General features: G+C 41.3%; 1 long non-coding RNA gene across 1 annotated transcript in view; it reads right to left on the bottom strand.

Moving 5' to 3' along the window:
* Positions 1 to 828: 828 nt before the first annotated feature.
* Positions 829 to 17,265, bottom strand: part of LOC142034975 (uncharacterized) — a 48,497-nt gene continuing 32,060 nt past the window's right edge. The window contains exon 3 of the long non-coding RNA XR_012651783.1: positions 829 to 1,242. This is a non-coding gene — a long non-coding RNA (uncharacterized LOC142034975). The remainder of the gene's footprint in view (positions 1,243 to 17,265) is intronic.

The raw sequence follows: 17,265 nt of genomic DNA, 5'->3' as shown, positions 1-17,265 counted from the left end.
GGGGGATGAAATGAAATCTCTTATCAGCCTACTTGCTCCTCTTCTTTTCTACATTTGGTGCCTTTTGTAATATGCAAAGCAAAGGAAATGTTTTGCTCTCCTTGATCCCTCCCCCCCCCTTTTTTTTTTCCTCTGGAGAAGGAACAATACATTTGACTGGTTTCTCCAAAGTCTCAGCTGCTGCTTCAGGTCTGTTTGGTACCTCATTCAGAGGTGAATGATTTAGACCCTCTCCTCTTTCTGCCTCACATCAGACCTTCTCTCTCCCACCACTGGGTTCTCCAGAGACTTGTTTCAGGCAGTCTGAAAACCCAAGGAAGCTTAGGTCCAAGGTCTTCCCAGGGGAACAAGACCTCCATAAATGCGCTTAATGTTAGCTTTTACAAACTCCTCCCACCACAGCAAAGGCACTGCTGTCTTGACTTCAAAACCATGGCAGATACAACCTCTTACCAGTTTCCCAGTGTGGATATTCTATTGTAACTCACCTTCTTCAGGCCTCTCTCGGGTCAGAAAGTTTCAGGGGCAGAGACTGTTGGTGTGGAAGGGACATGACAAGGAGGAGACAATGGGTGAACGTATGGGAAAGTGGCTACAGCACAAGGAGACTCCCTTCCCTGTATATGGGATTTCCAATAGGTGGAGTCAGTATGGCTATTACCTACAAAAACAGGGGACTAACCTGAAAGGTGAAAGCTCCAAGGGAAGATGGCAAGAGGGAGGGACTAGGGTTTGTTGCAGGAGAACATGTCAAATGATGAATCTACCGCAACTCACTTTGCCATGGAGGCATCTCGTTTACCAGCCATTAGCCCCAGGAAAGGAAATAGGAGGTAGGGACTCTCTGCATATGTTTTTAATAAGTCCCATGCACCCAGTAAATACATATTCTCCTGCCTCAATGCATCCAGCAAAGTCAAACAGCTTGTGAAAAGCAACAACCAGGAAGGGCTAAACAGCAACAAACACGAGAGTCCCTGGAATAAAAAAAAAAAAAAAGTCTTTGCTGGAGACTGGCTGTCTGCGTGCTAAGAACAGTTTAATCTTTCCTAAGCTAAGCTTAGAAACAAAGATGCTAAATCACTGCACGATCCTGAGTCTGGAGTACAGCAGGGAAGACTGGATGTCATCAGGAGGATTGCTCATATACTGTCACATGCAGCTCCTCAGCAGGTGAGGGAATATGTGGAAGCAGGGAGAGAATGCTACCCCGAGGTGAGGTGGAGGAGAACTTCCAAAAACCTGCAAGGGAAGATTAAAGGTTAAGAAGTGAAACTATACACACAGACCTCTAGTGCTTTTACAAACAACATGCTTTTATAAACTGTGTAAAAAAAAAAAGTGTATTTTCCTTTTTGAATAAAATAATAAGAACAATGCATATTTTCTTTCTGAAGAAGCTATTTCTGAGTCACTACACCCAGTTGACACCACTCGACACTTGCAGAGCAGAAGATGCCTGTATCCCCATGCATACTCCGAGAATAGCCGGCAGTTCCCCCCAGGGAGAGGCACAGGAAGCCAGGCCTGGTTTAGGAGCCGTCAGCTGGTGAAGGACGAGAAAAGGTGTCAGCCACCTTGTAAGTGTGACAAGGGGAGGAAAGTGGGCCGAGAGGCGACCGGGTAACTTCAGCACATGACAGAGACATGATAGAAAGGCATGAGGGATGAGATAGTGAAGACTGTTTTTTGAAGGCTGACACAATTTAAAACAGAGTAAGTTTGGTCAAATGTTTATCATAGTGTCTCCAGGAACCTCCACTGTTCCTGTTTATTAATTTTAATGGGATGGTATCTGCAGCTCCCAGTCAGAACCAAGGCTCCCCTGACACATGCATGACAAGAGGATGGGGCCCTGCCATGCATAGCATACAGAGAAGGAAGATAAATAGCGCACCAAGAATAGAGCAGCAGGATAAAACTCTCTACATGAGTTTTGGAGACTTTGAAAGTCCGAATTTGCTTTTGCAGGAAATTATTCTGTTCTAAAAACTTGCCTTCATTCCAAACAAAGCCAAATACCAAATTTGAAATTTCCCAAGCTGAAAAAAAACCCACTATAGTGTTGGTTACAAATATAACAACAAACTAAGAACATCTCAAATGGCATTCTGAAAAGTGTAAGTTTCGATTAATCCATGCATCCTGGTTCACCTGAGCAGTTCTATACACTATACACATACACACATCTGTAGTTTTTAAAAATATAAATAGACATCCCCACCTGTCTCTCTGTTTTGTTGCAGCTGCGTCCTCTTTATGTTTCCCCAAGAAATCATGTTTTGACCAAGAAAAATACTCCCCCCCCGGCTGGCAGCCTGCCTTGAGGCTGTAAAGAAACCCATGGACGCAACAGGAATGAAGCCAACAGCATTCCAGAGACACTTTGGAGAGGGACATAGGACATACTCCTAAAACTTGGAATGTGCAACACTCACAAGTGCAGACTGTCAGCCTGCCCCTGGCAGGTTTTACCACTTCTGATGGCAACACGAAGGAGGACATGAAGATGTGGGACTGATCTCCCCTAGTTATCTGGAAGCCCAGGCAGCTAGAAGAGAGTCATCCAGGTTCCCTTTATACTCAGCGGAGAGCAAGCGAACCCTCCAGAGAGGGATTCATCCCTTCCTAAGACAGATAGCTAAGGCAGACGGGATGAATCGCCCCCTGAAGGGGCTCTCTCTCCACAGAGAGAGTCCCCCCACCACTGTAGAGGAGCCTCAGACCATGAGCCTGAATTTGATGCCTGTTACAAGCCAGATGAGACGAATCCCTCCCGAAGTGACTCTTTCAAAGCAGTGTCAGTGTCATCTAAGGATGACCCAGCTCAGTCCTCTACTCCACCATGTGCTGTATCTTTCTGTCTCATTAGTTTATATCAGCCAGCAGAGAATGGGTTAGTTTACAGGTCTGGGAAGTGCAGTGCCTCTCTTAAAAAACTGCCTGTGCCAAAATTGCACCCCATTTTTGCAAGATTAATTATTGAGCTTTTTATTCTGGTTACTATATCATCAAGAAGTCATTTTCTGCCCCACAACACTTCTCCACTGTTTAAACCTACAAGACAGCTTCCTTGGTTTAACTCCAAAGTTGTGCCCAACCTGCCGAGGTTTGAGTGTTAGTTTCACCATTTATTACTATATATCAAGCACTGGCAAATCTTTGTGGTAAGAAGTAAAATCACTCCCATTTTTCTCCCGTCGTTCACTGTAAGTCTGTCACACATTAGGAAACGCTGGCAAAGGAACCAGGGTTACTATATTTCTTTACAGAGGTATGAGCTGCTAGGAATACATTAAATAACCCAACTTAATTTTACAAGTGCTGGTTGTATTCTTTGATATTTTCCACTTCAGGGACCATCTGGTTTCCTCAAGCCCAGTAAAGTAATTTTTTTTAATCTTCATGAATGCCAAAGGATTAAAAGATGAATTCAGAGATTTAGAGGCAGGTAACTGTAGTGGATACAGCACCAGAAAGCCTGTCTTCCACCGTGAGCCCTGCCAGTGAGCTGCTCTGTGGCCTTGAACAAATCACTTCACCTCTCTTGTACTTCTGGTTTTTTGTCAATATTTTTGTCTGCTTAAGTGTGTGGTTTCTGGGGCAACTCCTGTGGGTTTCTAGAGTGCCTGCCAGTATAGGATCCCAGCATCAAGCATAGTGACACCGTAGTACAAAAATAAAGACAGAAAATTTGGGAAGTACAGGGATTTGAAAGAAAACTTCTGCAATATTTTTTTAAACCTCTGATGCTACTGGGGTCTTCAGATCTCCAGGCTCTGAAGGCGTAGCAGTTTTTTAAAGGAGTAAGTGCCTGTCATAGATCATAACGGGGAAAAAAGTAGTCATCTATGTTTTTATGACGGGTCTCTATTCTGCTTGGATTGGTTATGTTTAATACCTGTGGAGCAGGTAATTTTAATAAATAAAAAAAGAGAGAAAGGGAGAAAGTGTCAGCATGAGGCTGGGTATGGAGTTATTGAGAACAGGAGTGTAAATGTGTCGAGGAAATCCCCAGTGATCCAAAAGGGAATGCAAGTAGCTTTGCAAGCAGCAGAAGCAAGGTGGAATAATTGTACAGGGGTCTTAGCTTTGCAGAAAGATTTTCATTTTTCAAACTGTAAATCAAACCAAATTAAATCAAACCTACATTTCTATAGCACCTTTCATACCGGCCTCTCAAGGCACTTCACGCAGAAGGCAAAGCCACCCAAGTGTTTACGACGGCAGCAGGTCAGAAGAGCGTGCCTTGAGCACAGCAAGGCGTGAGGGCTGGGAGGGAGGCAGCACCGGGCGATGGCAGGGGCTGAGGGTGCCCGCGTTCATGGGGCCAGGCTCAGCGCTCCCACGCGGAGGGGAAAGCCAGGAGACACCAGGCCCAACGGGGCCACAGCGGGCAGGCCAGCACGTGAGGCGCAAGGCGCTCCTAAGCCACGCCACGTGTTCTCAGGGCCTTCTAAAAGACACACTTGAGCAAGATGACAACAAAAGGGTTGGTTAACTGCTCCACAAGGACCAACACAGGGAGAGAGGAGAGGCGCTGCACGCCTCCACCGTTCCTTATCTACAGGGCACAGCACTGGTGCAAGAAAAGGATGCCCTAAAATTGCACCAGCGTACGCAGCCTGGTGACCGCAGCCAGCAGCTCCTGGGCAGCGGCCAGGTCTTGGGGCACGCGCTCCCCACAGGCTGCCCACCCGGACAGACCACTTGCCAGAAGCAGAAACTCCCGGGCCCTTCCCTGGCATTGCCGCGGGAAAGGCAGCAGGCTGACGTGTCCCCTCAGCCGTACTCAGACACCAGGCCACCCGCTGGACTGGGCAGGATGGAAACTCGTGTACAGCACCACCAGGGCAGTGACGCCTTCAGCTGCCATGAAACAGCTCTCTTTGCACCGAGATAAGGAACAAAAAAGCTCTTGGGTGCAAAAGCTGCAAAACCACTGAAATCCTTTCACCGGTGACTCTAGGCAGGCTCACCTTTCTAAGGTAAATTTCATCTCTGCTAATCCTATTGGTTAATATTGAAATCAAACACAATACGGTATTTGATATGACAGTCTCCTTCTTATGAAGTCAGCTGCAGCATTTTTTATTTGCATATGATTTAATTACATTTTCATTCCAGGTCTTCCATTTTGTGTATTGTGGGCAAAAGCACATGAATTCTGTATGACTGCAATGCTGGGAGAGATTATAAAACTTAGAATAATGCTGCAATGTTAAGAAATAAGGAAAAGAAGTCTTGCTGGTTTAGGAATGAGGCTTCAGGATGATGGGTAAACTGAATAAACAGCACAGTCCCATTACTGAAAGATACAGAGCAACATTTCAGCTGCCCATAGAATTCTTAAGATAGCCACAGCCTTTTTCTGTAAGATACTATACCTTGTTTACAGGCTTGATCTAACCCAATACTTGAGGAGAAAAAGTTCAAAAAGAGCAGAACAGCAGGTCCCCTCAATTCCAGGCAACATGCAACTATGGCATTGCTGGACTTACTCTCTATATTTCCAAGAGGTGGACTGTGAGAATGGGGATATATCTCTGCCCTGCGTTCTCCAACATGCCTGTTTGCTCTGTAATGCTGCTGCTCCCAGATTAACAAGGCGCGTTGGAAATCATAAAGATGTTCTGCATAGTCAGAATGGAAAATACAATGTTCGTAATAAAAGGAAACAGCCGAGCAAACAGTTGGATTCTGTGCATCAGTGACCATTATTTGTGGTGGCCGGTTGTGAAAAGCATTAAGGCCTCTCAGGGCCAAACACTTGCTTATTAGCTGAAGGCACACACGCAACATTCAAGTGCAAAGTAATATCCCAAGCCACTTGTAAATAGTAGCACATAATGCAGAATAACTTCACTCTTTGTCACACCAGTTGTAGGCAAGTGGGAGCTTGATGGAACAGCTGCAAGAAAGCGGTGGTAAGGAGAAGCCCCTAGTTGTTTTGCACATGTGGGGAAGGCTTTGTGCATACTTGGGATACAAAATAGATTCCCAGACCCAGTCACTCATGTCCTCAAATCCTGACATGAAGAGTTACTACTCAACTACATTTTTCTTTTAAAAACAGGCCTGAACTTGTTTCATGACATACATGTTCCTTATTTGTCTACCACATTAGAAACTGTTAAGGGAAGGCAAACACTGCATTCTTATATATTCAGTTGATACAGTGGAATGGGCAATGGGAAATATTTCTGGTCTTCTAAGTGCAGAAGATTTTTTCTTGTTTCTGCATTTTGTTCCTAGCTGACTTCATGATTTCACACCACTTACTGCCTTAGTTTACCCATCAGTAGGCTGGGTATAATGATAGCGCTCCTTCTTAATTCAGAATTCATGTTTTCACAGTGAGGTGAGACAAACAGAAGGTCCTTTATGAATGTAAAATATTGATATTTTTTTTTTCCCCAGTTTGCACAAGGTCTAGAAAATTATAAGGTAGCTAACATGCTCCTTGAACACAGCATAAACTTCCTTCTTTTCTTCTTCAGAAAGACTCTTCTTCAGAGATTTCCAGACAAAACCAATTCAAACAGGGCTGCCTGCCTATGAAGAATGGGGATGAAAAGCCAATTTTGGTTATTTTAGCATTAAAATGTTTCAGTCATGACAATCCTTGACTTGCTGGTCATTGGTCAGCACCTGTTGGATGGCATGGCACAATTAAGATTTCTGTCTTTCTAAAATTTAAAGGGAATACAGTGTCTCAATTCCTTCATGTTCACAAGGAATACTTGTCTCTATTATCCTAGGTAATAAGAAGGTAAACTCATAATATGAATTCCCAAGTATTTATCCTTGAAAACAACTTTTTATCCATGCCAGAGCTTAAAATTATTCCTCTGTGCAAAGCCTTCAGTGTTAATGTTTCACTAGTGCTAGGTGCATTTCCTCCAATGTTGAAAATGTGAATACATGGAAACGGAAAAGCAGGCAACAGTATTCTCTGGATTAGCCATTTCTATAATGCACATGAAGGCTTTAAAAAGTTCAGGACCAAATTTGGAAAACTGCTGCTTCCTCTGAGGAGAAGGAAAGAACTGATTAAGACATAAATATGGAACAATTCCAATTAATGATGTAGTTAAAAGATGTGAATAGCAGATTTGTAAGTGGTAAGTGGTTTTCTTCTTTGAAAGAAAACTCAGAGTCTTGTATTGTTTCAAGATCACATCAGTTTTTCTTGCCATTTTGAACACTTCACATTCCTTTTCTGGAGCTATAATTTTAGACTTCTATAGAGACAATATCAAGAAACTCCTCTTTTCATGCACACAGGCATTTCAACTGAGATATATTCACCAAGAAGATATGTGGTAAACATAGGCAAGGCAGCACAGCCCTTTAATGCAAACATATACACACACACACACAGAGAAATGTTTCAATACAAAAGGTAAAGGAAATACTGACTTTACACATAGTTCATGCTCATTAACATTTGTGAGCTCTTTTTGCACCGTAACTGGAGGTAGTATCATAGCAAAGGGAGACATAACTAGTCTAGGCACTAAGAGAAGTGACTTTCCAACAGCATGAGGGGGTTATGCAAGCCCACCAAGGTCTTTATATGCGTATTTGCACGGTTGAAGCCCATTCTCAAGGAGGCTTCACAGCTCTTGCTACCCAAACCAGCCAGAGAAATACTATAAATGTTTCAGATAAAGGCAGATAAAATCTCACATGTGTGGACAACAGGATCAGCAAGCTATGTACTTGTGCTTCATGAATAAACCACTGTAAATAATAAACTGACCTGTACTATGTAATTATCTCAACCTCTTTTTCCATGCAGTGATTTTGCCAGATGAAAGCAAATCAGAGAAACTGGATTTTCGCATAGATGCTTCAGTCTCATAACAAGGAATGATTAGTCCCATCTTTCTCTTTCCCTGCTTCTCACACCCCAGGACAGCTCTGTTTTTTACTCTAATGTTGGCAGAGGGGTGTGAGTAGTTCTTGTAATTCAATCATCAAGCTTTAGGACTGCTTCCCAAGGCTAAATGGAAGCCAAATCTCAAAGCTGCATGTGTCCTATGGCCTACTGGGATCTAAATACAACTAATTTCTTCTGGCTGAACTGTAATAACGAAGATTGTGAGTGCTCAGTGATAAAACTGGGGACACCGTATTTAAGGCAATGGAAGTTATACCATGTGCAAAATCCTATTCCCCAGACCAAGATGGAAATGCTGTTGTTGAATGTCGCAAGGATAAGACAGAAGAAGAGTATAATTTATGCATTATAATTGAAATCAAGGAAGCATTTCCTGCTAATGCTGTCATGCCTGCTTTGCAAGACTAACCCTAATGACCAACAATTGTACTTTTTAATACAATTTCCGAAACAAGTGGTGGCTAGGGAATAGTCCCATTGGAACACACACCACACTTGCCTCCCCTACATTTCTTCATGTACAATTCACAGATGATTGCTTTGCAAGACTGTGGATGCACGACTTACTCTGGAAGAGTGAAGAGTCCCATAAAAGCATTTACTAACAGACTCTCTGGCAGGAAAATCCACCTCAGTGCAGCTCCAAGCCACTCTAAACTTTTTTTAATCACCTAATGAAGAGTGTTTGCCTTTCACTGTGGGGAATGGACAGGCAGGTTTGGAAAAAAATAAGAACCAATCCAAACCATTGTCCACAAATGTGGGTGAAGTAAGCAGCCTGTGTCCTTCTAGTTTAAATAGGAAGCAGAGAAAAATTAATTATTTCTTTGTATTTCTGACCCAGCAAAAAGTCATATAAGAAATACTCTAAGAAAACCATGCTGTCAAGATTTTCAGATCAAGGTTTACAGCTGCTTTTGCTCAAGGCTGAAGATGTTCAGGTGGCATATTTTCTTTGAGGATAATCACATGAAGCGCCAAAAAACATCACTATTTGCTGAAGGGATAAGAATGGTCACTTCTTACAAGTACTAGGCAGGGTAGCTTTAAGGAATTGGCTTATTCAGCTATAACCTGTACAAATCCTTAAATACTACACAAATGAAGCAAAAAATCATGGAGAATAGCCTGAGACTTCCCATTCAGCTTTCTAACACTTTTCAGGATACTACCAACATGACATTTTACCTACTGGCTGATGTTGGCTGCATTTGCCTGTGCCCAGACAAGCTCCCCTCTCCAGTACTAGGGCCAATCTAAGGAGGTACATTTAGGCACAAAAACTACCATTGGTAAGAGCCACATCCTCACATTTTCTTCCTTCTTATCATTTCAGCTTAGCCCTTTCTTGTTTCTCCAGCATAACTACTTACAGCAAGAATATTAGCAAATGATGTAGCAGTGATAAAAGCCATTGGTCATTAAAAAGAGAAGGCATCCTGGGTTTAAGCACTAATAAGAGGGCATTAGCACTATAATTACTGCCACATTAGGCCACATTAGTGCCACATCCATATCTGTTCCAGCCAACTCTCGGAAACCCAAATCTTTTTTGTTAATTGTTTTTCATGATGCTTTTGTCTCTCATGTCTCTCCAACTGCAAGCCTGGCTAGTCAGGCTCTCCCCTTGCTCCAAGATCTTATATGGAGAAGTGTGTTGGCTCCCAGCAAAGAGAATGTACTGAACACACACACACACAAAATCCTAAATCTTCCCTCGTTCTTATCTGCCTGAAAAACACACATGAAAGATTCATGGATATCTCCATACTAGTGTTGACATATCATAGAAAGCAATAAGACAGCTAAGAGAAATTAGCTTTTATGTAGCTGTGTCTGCCAAGACTAAAATCTTTTCCACCTCCAGTCACTAAGGGTCTTCCTAGAGTAAAATCCTTTTTGGATCCTAAACTAGACTGCTTTTGATTTTATTCAGTCTAGTATAAGATCCTCCTTGCTCCTGAATGTAAAGATACAGGATCAATAATTTCATCATAGCAATAATTTCTACTCTGTGTCAGATAGGAATTGTTGACAGATGATGCTCCATCTGTCACAGTATTTTACAGTAACAAGCCAAAACACAGCATAAAAAATATTGTAAACTGTACTGTTAGGAACCATTGCAACAGAGCATCCTGGGTTTTTTGTAAATAAAAGTTATTAGAACGAAAAGCCCCAGTTCAAAGCTTGGATCCTGAGACAGGTATAGCTATTTAGCATCTTTACACAAAGGTTTTGAAATCTAATAGTGCAAGGCACTATTTAAAGTAGATTTACACGGACAGACAACCACACCCCTGCTCTCCTCACACTTGGAACTGGGCAGTGGAAGCTAGATCCTATCCAGAAGCTGTGCTACCACCCTTGCACGGTGTCAAGCCCCAGCCACCACTCTAGTTATGTATTCATATTCCCCTGGATCAATGTTTAAATGGAGCAATCACATAATGGTCTCTGCCTACTTATTGCAGCATGCACAGGGCCACATGTGTTCAATGGGGTTAAGCCAACAAGTATGGGGGGGTAGGGATGGCAGATGGTATGGAAACAGAGTAAACTTTGGGAGGGCCAGAGATGTGTGATCCCTGCTGGCACCCGCTAGCACTGCTAGCGAGGAGATCCTACAGTTCTCACCTTATCCCTTTCTCCTCCTTTTTTTTTTTTCTGGTGATAGCCAGAACAGATTCAGCATCTGGTTCTTCTGCAAGGGTACACTCTTTAAAATGTATGCCTCTGTCTAACCTGAAAGTGTGGCCCACCCTTTAATTTCAGTCTCATTCAAGTTGCTAACCCCTACATGCTTCCCCTTCCTTCCCAGAACATCAGAAGGTTGAAGGCAGGAAAGATGGATGATCCTGCCCTTGAACCGGCACTCATTTTCCAAGTCAGCTTTCTATCACAGCCTCCCTGCTAAAGCTGTTTCCCACTAAAACACATAGACGTGGACAGAAACAAAACAAAGCGCCTGATGCAGTAGAACATACTGGAACATAATGTACAAATCAATGATCATTTCAAATTTAAAACTTCATGCAAGTCACACAAACCAGAACCACTGAGCTTTGCACAGTCCTCGATGCAGTGCTCTGTACAAAAAGAAAAAGAGAAAGACAGAAAGGGAAAAAAAAACCCTACATAGAAAAATAAAAAATTACATCAAACTTGATTTATTTTCTGTATTTGCCGGTATAGTCTGGGCTTAATTCGTCTTGTATCACAGCTGTTTTCCTCCTTTCCACCAAGCCCAGTCCAATGGCACAGCTTCCTCAATGTTTTCTCTGTGTTTGCTGGGTGAGCAAAGCCTTTTCATTTCACACATCATTTACAGCTCGCTGCTGTGATTTCAGAAAGTCAGTGGGCTTTTACCAAGCTAACAAGTGAGATAAACATTTTGTGTGTCTGCTAATTCTAAAAGTTCTGCAGATTTTCTGACAGTAGGTACCCTGAGCAGTCAGGGAAATTCAGTGGTTTCAATTCGATTTGCACCACATGGCAAACAAGTTTGCCCAGAAGTCAGTAAATAAATCAGGAAGAAAGGGAGGTAAATAAAGAACAGACTGTTTAAAGTCATATCCTATTCCTATAATGCAAACCTAATTCCTCTCAACTCTCAATGTATTTTACATGCCTCACTAAATTTATTCACTCACTCCTGATTTGAACCAATAGATGAAAGGTAAAAATTTCTTTCTGTCTTTACTGACAGTGAGCCAAACCTAGACATCTTCTCCTGGTGTAAGGGAATGACTGTTCACTCAGGGACAAATATTGGATAATGCATCCAACTGCCTAGTGTTTCCAAGTCGAGCTTGTATTTTCAAGATCAGTAGACATGAAAGACACAAGAAACTGGATATCTAATCTGTACATATAGGATTTTATCTGGTACTCACCAAACTTAATGGCAGGCTATTTATTTTAAAGGTGCAGAACCAGAGCCCTATATGTGTATATATAAATTGGGCAACTATTTGTGCAAATAACAATATGATGTTACAAAGGTAAATTACAGATGCAAGTTGGGTGTGGTTTTTATATATGGACAGCTGTATGTCCAAAGCTTTTTAAAGTGTGGTTCTGTTTGAACAAAGAGAAACATAAAAAGCAAAACTAAACAGAAAAAGTGTGAATCTTTCCAGAAAGATTTCTTTCATGTGAGAAGACCCGAGTCCATTCTTCTGTGCAGCCAGAGATATGATCACTTACAGTCAATATACCACCTTATATTAAAACAACAACAACAAAAAGGCATTAAAAAAAAAACAAAAAAAAAAGTAAAAATTTTGCTGCCTGGTTTGTTGTGGGTTTTTGGGGTTTTGGGTTTGGGTTTTGGTTTGGTTTTTTTTCACATCACTAGTAGCACCCTCCTATGCACAGTGAGCTTTGGCACTGCAAAATGACTAATTCCTTCTGGATTCTTAGAATGTCATCACCATCAAACCTCAAGATCAAAATTATTAAATGAAAGAATTACCTGTCTTATTTATTAGCAAAAGGAGAAGAAAGGGAACGGTGAAGCATTTCAACCTCCAGGCCAGCAACAAGCAAGCAAAGGGCCTGATTCTGCTACTTTCATGTAACTGCATTTAATAGCATAATAAGGCATGATCATAGCTAGCAGAATTGGCAATAAAATGGCTATTCAAATTTAATCGGTATGGGAGAATAAGGACTAAAAAAAGGATGAGGGAAAAAAATGGATGGATGCCTTCTATCTGGCATCGCAGTCCAGAGAGACTGGAAAGTGATGATTGTCTCATGTTCCTTATTTCACACAGCAATATGTTGTAAAGAGGATGGAACCAGTCACATATGTTCTGGGCCTGGCTGGGATGCGTCTGTTTTTTACGAGCATGAAAAGAATGTTTCTCCACATTAATAAGGACTTCAGGAAATACACAGCTACATCTTCCAAACCAAAGAAGAGAAAGCCAGAGTGAAGAAGATGCAACCTTCTGAAGCAAAGTTATGCTTAAGGCAAAACCTCAAGAAATTGGAAGTGAGAGGCCCCCCAATAAACTTTAGTCTCGCATCCCCTTTGCCCTGGCAGTGTTCAGAGAAATACCCATATTGCTGAGGGAAATCTCTTGTGTATACACCCCCAGGAAACCAAAGATCTAATTTAGGAAAATATTAAAAATCTCAGACCTTACATGTATGCCCAAATTTAAGTATGTGCTTAAATGTGTTCCTGAAAGATGCTCTAGTTGTGTAACTCATTTATTTGAGCTATCATCAACCCTGAATAGCTAAAAATTGAACCATCAGCATTTTAGTTATATCACATCAGAGCTAATTTTTAAGTTTGTCTTTTGAAGGATGCTGACTGCTGTATCTAAAACATCCAAGGTCTTTTTCTTTTGGAAAGAGGAAATGTAGCAGATCAGGCAGAAATGCACAGGGGTCTCTGAATATTTTTGCTATACATTGCTGTGCAAAACCAATTATTTCATAAATTTAAAAAAAAATGCAAAGCAGGATATTTCAAAGAGGAAACAACATAAGTAGCACTGGTTTTGAGAGAAATAATCATGTTATTATGGAATACTAATCCAAGTAAGTTTCTTTATATTCCAAAATATTGTTTTATACATGGCATTTTGTATTCCTTTTGGTGTGTCTTTTAAAAGGGACGCAATATTTAGGAATTGAACTATTAGACCTCAGCAAGGCTGTTATCTCAGGAAGAGAAGGACTCATTGCAAGTACTTGAGAAAGACAACAAAACAGTGAAGTGAAAAATGCCTCCAGTGCCAAAGATATTTTTAAGATATCATTGAACAATGTTAGCAAAATTAACACTTGTAAGAAAGTAGAAAAGGAGTGACAAGCAGGGCTCAGGCAAATGCTAATTGGGGAGTTTTTCAAATTCCTGTTCAGAGAGGAAAAACAGTCTCCTGGGTAGAGCTCCCCTGGGATTTGGGAGGCAGGAGCTCTCTCCCCAGCGATCACCCCCTGCATCCCCAGGTGACCCTTTGCATTTAAAGCCAAGATGTTCCCTGATCTGCAGAACAAGAGCCATGAACTTTGTGGAGCACTTTGACATCTGCCATTGCAAAATTCTGTGTCAGGAAAAGGAATTCCAAAATCTGCAATTAGTTGTACACAAGGGTGTCGCATAAAGCTGATCAGACATTTCTACCACCAGATTTTCTTTTGAAATCTGTTTAAAATTTAAGTACGTAATAGTAAGATGCCTGAGCTTTGTCTCCATTACAGCCTGGAACCAGCAGGAAGACCTAGTGGTGAATTACTGCCTCTAATTTTTCATTTTAGTGTATACCAAATTCCCAGTATTTCAGTTGTTCTGAAAGCAAATATAGTAAGATTTTTAAAATGAAATTTATATGAAGCTTTTTCTCTCCAAATACTTCTCTGGGTATTCACAAGTCGCACCTCATTACATCTTCAGGAGGAAAATAACTACAATGCCCATTAAAGAGGGCTGCACAAATACAAGAGAAGTCACTTGCCCATATTCCCCCAAATGGTGGCCAAGGCAAAAATGGCTTCCAAATCCCTGAAATTTCCAGTGAAACTATTTGCACAGTGGTACATGAAAAAGCTCTGTGTCTTAGGAAAAAAAGTCATTGTGGGTAAATTTGGGATTGCAGCTGTTAATAGAAGGTAAGAAATAAATTACACAGGCCTTCATTTACACTGTGCAGCTGCAGCTCACGTCAGTGGAAGCCATCCACATACCTCGAGGACAGACTGATGCAAAACATCACACCTTCAAAAGCAGAGGAGCTGTTACTGGGCTTCTGGTATCCCAGCTGGGCACTTGTGAAAACGTTACCCATAACAACAATTCTGCTGATGTAATCCCTTCATGCTTTTTTTTTTTTTTTTTTTAATGTGGGCACTTCAAACTTCAAGCAAAATGTACAGGTTAATTTTCCTTCCTTTTACTGGGATCTATGTTGGATAATTTCTGAGAGTTCATAGCGGGGCAGAGAGAGAGAAATGATAACTTTAAATTGCAGAAGAAACACTACACTTTATTTCTTAATGTGAATGTGGCCTAAATGGTGATACTTAGCTTTAGTGGAAAAGGTATTTTAAAGCTTGCATACAAAAATATTCTGTCCCCCTTCATTATGGTAGTCTCCTTCTCCCTCACATCTTTCCAGCTGCACTGAAGTTATGCATATTAGAACAAAGGTACCACACATTTCTGGACTGAAAATTAATGTGGTCCCTCTCTTACATGTTAATTGCCAGGAATGGGATCAGAAAGAAATACTGAGGTGAAGTCTAGATATAAGAGTGCTAACAATAAATATTCCTCAGGTCTTTTGGCCTCAGACATAAGATTAAACGTCCCTATAACTCTTGGCCTAATATCTCAGCCAAACCGATAGCACTGACATAGGTTCACAGGCTTCTTTTTTAGTTTCTACTCTTTTTCACCACTCATTAGACTTTGGGACTCTAAAATGGCCTTTGTTCCTGCTAGCAACATTCTCCTATCATCCAGATTAAGGATTCATGCACTTCCTTTACTGTAATGTGGCTTTTTGTATCCACTATAACGTTCTGACAATCATGCACAGTTGCTGTAAAGGAGAAGAGATATTTTCCAAGGTCTCTGTTCAATTATTAGTGTATCTGTAATGAACTATTCTGGGTTAACTGCAGAATTTGTCTCTGTTGTACTATGGACAAAATAAAACACAACAGAACATTAATTTAAATAGCAAAACTGATGTTCACAACAATATAAAAAAATATTCCAAAGCTGAGGGTGCTTTTCCAATTTGCTCCATCTGATGCAGTGATTCTTTTCAGAAGACCATTAGACTCATACACCTGATGCACAGAGGGCTTAACAAAAGAACAAACATGAACACTCACACATTCGAAAAAGAATGGCGCACCTCTGAATTGCCACACAGCAAGTAACTCCACATCACAGGAAAATGTTTGAGGAAGAGTATTAGATGTTCAGCCATAGATGGATCAATCTTTATATCAAGTGATTTGGCAAAATCAAAAGAAGTATCTATCTGGGAGGTGGTACAATTTACATTTAGGGCAGCAGCATGGAGAGGCTAAAACTGCTGTATTCTCTTTGATTGCAGTGTACTCATCTTTCACCTTGAAGTGAAGAAGGCATCATTTAAGTTTCCTTTTTTTTTTTTTTTTTTCCCCTCAAATGCAGTTGCCACATTTGGTGACTAAATTTATTGTGACTTCAGCCTGATTTTTCAATACTGGTTGATTCAAGTCTCCCATGCCTTCAACAGTAGCTGTAGAGGAGCAAGTTTTGACTTTTACAGAACACAGGGTTGTGTACTTTTGTGTTGCGTACAATTTACAGGGTTGGGCGTACAATGCTAGTGGCAAATCCCATATTGCCCCATGTTGCTGATGTGCTTGGTAGGTAGTCTGGACAATATTCTACTTTCAACACACACACACACACACACACACACACACTCACTTTCCGGTCCTCTCCAAATAACAAACCATTACGATTAAAGAACATACTAAACTGAGCAGAGAGAAAGGCTTTTGAAAACACTGCCTTAACTCTTCAGTGCACCTTTTGTTTGTAAAATGGCCATAATCATTGCATCATATTATCTAATTTTACCTAATGCCTCTCTCTACAGTATCCTGTAAGACCCAGGGATGACAGGGCCTATAAAACTATATTGTTACCCATTTTTCCTATTAATGGAGCGCCACTTCTGTTTGTTTCCCGTCAGGAACCCTGCTGTACAATGTCATATATAATGCATTTCTATAGCATGCTGCTGAGCAGCTCTCTTCCACTGTCTCAGTCTCACTTTGGAAGGAACAACTTGCCAAGAACCGCTAAGACCTCCATACAAACAACCAGAAATTAAGGCTCCGCAGGGGAGCACATCGCTGCCTTACAGCAAGGAAATAAGAAGCGGGGCTATAGCCACCCGTGAACCGATCATCTTTTATCTCAGTTTAGTCAGCTATCCTCACAGCAGCTTTCCTACGTTTCCTATTCTTTAATTTCCATCCAGTAAAAGGGCTCCCACGGCTGAGGTGCAAGGACCTTGACACTCACATCCTGTTAGCACTGTATCACAAACCTTCAGAAGCACCACTGAGCATCTTGTTCTCCCACCACCACCAAAGCAGTAATGGTGTCACTCTTACATGCACCACCAGCTAAGGTTAAGTGTTATATCTGTTTAATATCTCACGTACTTTCTATCCAGGACTCTCCTCTGGTGTTGGGGGATGAACTAACTACTCACTTGTGTCTCCAATGTGTGTAAATTAGCATTTACATGATATAATTCCCCATCTGAACGCACATTAAAGAGATACTTATTTCAAAGCCACTCTTACAGGACATATATTGATTCACA

The sequence above is a fragment of the Buteo buteo genome, chromosome 9 (assembly GCF_964188355.1).
Source record: "Buteo buteo chromosome 9, bButBut1.hap1.1, whole genome shotgun sequence".
NCBI lineage: Eukaryota > Metazoa > Chordata > Aves > Accipitriformes > Accipitridae > Buteo > Buteo buteo.
This window is presented reverse-complemented; position numbering and strand designations above follow the sequence as displayed.